This window comes from Sceloporus undulatus, chromosome 2, assembly GCF_019175285.1.
Source record: "Sceloporus undulatus isolate JIND9_A2432 ecotype Alabama chromosome 2, SceUnd_v1.1, whole genome shotgun sequence".
NCBI classification, from domain to species: domain Eukaryota; kingdom Metazoa; phylum Chordata; class Lepidosauria; order Squamata; family Phrynosomatidae; genus Sceloporus; species Sceloporus undulatus.
The window spans coordinates 300489268-300494585 of record NC_056523.1 but is presented as its reverse complement, the minus strand read 5'-3'; positions in this window follow the sequence as shown (position 1 = coordinate 300494585).

Below are 5318 nucleotides of genomic sequence, written 5' to 3'. Positions count from 1 at the left end.
ATGATGATGATGATGATGATGATGATGATGATGATGATGATGATGATATGGTTTAAATCCAACTGCTAGCCCCAGAGAGATTGACCCCACTGATTTAATAGGATTTATGTAAGTATTGATGCCAACCTGGAAGAGAGTGGATATATATCCACACACATTGTGTGATCCTGTGTAAGGAGGAGTGATTCCCATGTTAATCTGTGTAGGGTTTCTTCTAATAAAGTAAATGAAATTTGGCTACCAGTCCTGAAGAACACCAAAACCAGGACTCAGCAAATGCAAATGAGAAACCACTCAGGGTCAGAGGCTTTCCCAGCAGACGATGATCACCAATTAGCAGACACTAATCCTTTTTTGCATATCCTCCCACCCTGAGGAGGCCATCAACAACAGAACAATACACAGATTAATATGAGAATCACTCCTCCTACCCAGGGTCACAAAGTGTATATATACCCACTCTCTTCCAGGTTAGCTTTTTCTGAAGAGTCCAGCCACAGATGCTGGTGAAATGTCAGGAATAAACTCTTCTAGGACATGGCCACATAGCCTGAAAATCCCACAAAAAACTATGGATGCTGGCCATGAAAGCCTTTGATTTCACATTGTTGATGTATCATTCTGCAATTGATTCAATGGGTTTAGTCTAGGAGAGATTAGAAATTGGATTTAGCTCAATATTCTTATTTGGGGCATGAAACATGTATGAAACAATATTTGTGTTTGAAAGTAGTGGCTGGAATTCACTACTGATTCATATTCACTGGTACCACAAATATATGACCACGGCACCATTGCCATAATCATAAAACTCCCCAATCTTGCTTTACCAGGAAGCAGAAGCTGCAAGCAATGAAGTCTGTTGCCCTATAAATTGGGTCTTCTCATACTGGTATTTCCATACCCACCCCTTTCTGCCAATCATCTCTGGTGTGAGGAAGAATTGTGACAGTGATGCTGCTTCTGATTTTCACACTGTAGATCACTGAGGAGAAGGAGGGTACATATGTCAGTATACTGTGCCCCAATTGACAGGAAAAGATACCTCAGTGGCTGCTGCTGCCTGGTAAAGCAGCTTGAGGGGGATCGGGCCAAGAGATGCTACTTAGTACAATTTAGTTAATGAAGCAGCTCATCTAGAATCTTGACATTATTTGTGGTATTCATATATCACCTCTCATCCCATCAGGGCCTCTCAGGTAAATAATGAATTAAAAAAAATAATACATGGATAATTAAAAAAAAAAACAACCAAAATCAAACCAAACCATTAAAACTACCACTTTCAAAGACCAAAGAGCATACATAACAGCACCATTTTAGCTGCCCACTTGAAACTTAGAAGAGATGGAACAAGCCTATCTTTCTACAGGTGGGTACTGCTATAGTCCCCCTGTTCAGAAAGATATGAGTTGCACTATATGTGTGCATTTAGTCCATACACACACACACCACACACATGAGTGCAACCCCTGACTACTAGTAAAATGGCTCTTATGGGAAGCATGACTATATCCCTCTTCTGCACTATTGTTTGTTCTTGTTGTTAACTACCCTCGAGTTAACCCTGACTTATGGTGACCCTGTGGATGAGACTCCCTGTCTTCCACTGCTCTGCTCAGTTCCTGCAAATTCATACCCGTGACCTCTTTTATACAGTCCATCCATCTAGAATGCAGCCTTCTTCTCTTTATACTGCCCTCTACTTTTCCTAATGTTATTGTCTTTCCTAATGAGTCTCATCTTCTCATGGCCAACATATGAAGACAGAGGCTCCTCCCTCCATAACTGTCATCCATCGGCCTGCGAGGGAGAGAATAGGCTGGCTCAGCTCCACCAGGGCTAGCCTGAAGATAGAGGCTCCTCCCTTCATAACTGTCATTATTTGGCCTTTGGGGGAGTGAATAGGCTGGCCCAGCTCCACCAGGGCTAGCCTGAAGAAGAAGAGCCCTCCTTCTAGTCCATCTGCCTTTGTCCAGGCATCAGAGGGAGAGAAGAACCACTGGACTTCATCCCCTTTCCCACCACCATTCCCTTCTCCTTTTGTGTCATGTCTTTTAGATTGTAAGCCTGGGGGGCAGGGAACCATCTTATTAAAATAATAATTGTAAGCCTCTCTGAGAGCCATTACGGCTGAAGGGTGGGATATAAATAACGTAAATAAATAAATAAATAAATAAATATGACAGCCTCAATTTGATCATCTTGGCTTTCGGGGTGATCTGTTCAAGGACACATTTGTTTGTCTTTTTGGCTGTCCACGGTATTCTCATTAATCTTCTCCAGCACCACATTTTGAATCAGGTTTTTTTTTTCTTATTCACTTTTTTCACTGTTCAGCTCTCATATCCATACTTGGTAATGGGGAATATGGACAATTTCTGGATGTTGTGTACTTCATTTATCACAGCCTTCAAGTTGTTTCTGACTTATGGCAACCCTAAGCAGAACTTATCATGGATTTTCTTGGCATGATTTGCCTTTCCCTGAGAGAATGTGACTTGCCCAAGATCACCAAGTGGGTTTCTATGGCCAAGCAGAAATACAACTCCTGGTCTCCAGGTTTGCTGTCCAGAGCTCAAACCATACTGGATTCAAATTCCCAACTTTTCTGATCATTTTCTCACCAACTACGTAGGGCTTCTAAATGTCTTGGGATATAATTTTAAGGAATAAAGCATGTTTCTGCACCCAAGAAAAAATGCAAAGGTATGGTGTTGCAGCACACACACAATGCACAAATTGCAATAACATATCACTATGCAGTTCTATTTTCCTTTCTATGGCCTCATTCCCACCATCGTTTAAACCGGATTGTGAATCAGTTTGAACTGGTTCAAATGACCCTGGTTCTCACTTAATCTGAATCGCTGAAGTCATTCTGAGAGGGGGGCCATGCATCTTTAACCTGCATCTTTTTGACACTGATTTTTTCCCCACTTCTTTTTCGATAAATTGAATTTGCGCAAGTGTGAACCACATGCGGATTGGAATCGATTTAAATTTGCCCTTCATCCGGCTGGAGCAGGTCCATTTTGAATCGATTCATGCCTGAATGTGAACCACAAGTGGATTATTTTGGAGGGAAAAATGTGATCGGGGCAGATGTAGTAGGAACCATGCTCCACTGCTGAATCGACCTATTGATTCGTGCTGCACACCAATTTATCTGTAAGTGGGAATGGAGCCTTCATACGTCTGTAATATAATGTGAATGTTAATTTATCATATTAACAATAATATATTTTTAACATGGTTTATACAGAAATATTGCTGGGAGCTACCTTCTACTGTGATATTTCTTTCTCCCTCAGAGTAGAGAATTGGGTGGGCCTTCTGATGTTGTTGAACTGCAACAGCACCAAACAAAGTCAGCACACACCTCAATTACAGTATCCCAAGAACAAAGCCGCAAAATAAATATGATAATGTACTGATCTAATGGGAAGGAATTGTTTGTTAATGAGAATTGCAACAACAGTCATAGCCAGCTTAGAATTGCAGTTTAAAATGTTATTTTAATTTTATAAAAATAATGACTAGTATAAATAGGTTGATGTTTTAAAATTAATGTTCCATGTTCTTTAGCTTTTTTTAAAAATCTGATGTATTGGCATTAATGTTGATCATTATTTTATGAGAAACATGTTACTAATGTGTTATTTTTAATGTGTTCTTCTGGATAATGTTGTTACTTATAAAGTGCTACTTCCAAGCTCTGGATAAGGAGTAATTGTGGATTTATGGTTGAGACGATGCTACCCACCCAGAGATTTTGTGATGGATTGGTACAACAAGTTATACAACAATCCAGATCTATATATTGGTGAAAAAAATAGTGTTCATTCATCGTTTTCAGGTGTCTGTTTGTTTAACACTAAGTCTTTCAAATGTTCATGGCCACAATCCACTGGGGGAGGATCACTAGCAGAATTCTTTTGGGTTATAGATAATTCCCATCTATGCTATTTTTTTCTATTGCTGTTTTGTTTATTCCCTTGTAAATGTTCATATCATGTTGTCATCAAGGGTTTTTTTATTTCCTAAAATGAAAGTATTGCACTTCCTCTTTTCTTCAGTTAAAAATCCTGCAAATTCTTTTTGCACTATTTAATGCACTCAGTTGTAGCTTATTACACTTTTCCTTTTCCTTGGCACTCAGTTTTATCTATGGGCCTTGAAGCAACAGCCATTCCAATTTTTTCTTTCCATGGATACCATTTCAGGATGGTTGCCATCATCTTACATGTCAAGCCAAGCTTTGTTCTCAGAAGAAGCTACACCTTAAACTTCTTTTAAAATAGATTTGAGAACATTTTACCCATGCATTTCTCATGCTAAGCCTATTGTGTTTCTGGTGTTTTAAGTTGCAAGTATTACTAATCTGCATCCTGATTCACACGTTTTCTTAGAAGTTTGCTTAGAAGTGTGTGTGTGTGTGTGTGTGTGTGTGTGTGTGTGTGTGTGTAAATACCTCAAAGACATCAGATGTTGTCTGATCCTAGAAGCAGGGTCAGCCCTGGTTAGTAATTGGATGGGAGACTACCAAGGAATACTAGGTGCTGTAGGCTGTATTTCAGAGGAAGGAAATGACAAACCAGCTCTGAGTATTCCTTGCCTAAGAAAACCCTATGAAATTCATGGGGTCATCATAAGTTGACAGGCGATTTGAAGGCACACATGCACGCACACACACACAAACACACACACAGTGGGACTTACTTCCAAGTAGGGGTGCAAAAGGCTGCAACTTTAATCAGGTAAACTTTTAATCACAGATTAGTTCTCCAATTAATTGGGTTGGTATTCCTGATAACAAATTATAATTTGAAGGGTTAGAAATCTTTATCAGAAAATTAAGAACATAGGCATTTAATTGTCCATTCATCAAGGCCAGGATGTAGAAATTTCTGCATGTGGCTTGCATAGATCTGCTCATAGTTCTTTCAGTGTGGACTGCCTGCTCTCCTGCCATATCCTGCCTCCTCTTAGGTCTATTTGCTCTGCTCTGAGCTGAAATCTCCATTTATTTGAGTAATGTTGCACTCCAAATTCCCTACTGATTCCTTCAACTTGCTGGGTGACCTTGGGCCTGCCCCCCCCCTCTCTCTCTCTCACACACACACACACACATGGCTGGATTTTTGTCAGGATTCAGGAGAATATTGCACAGCGTTTTCCTACTGGTCTGGGCATGGGAAATAAACTGAATGAAACGAAAGTTGGAATTTATTGCACAGCCATTTTTGCCCGATCAGGAAACAGGACGGAATCAGGCTTGAATGGCCTTGAAAGGGTGTTATCGCACACAAAAATGT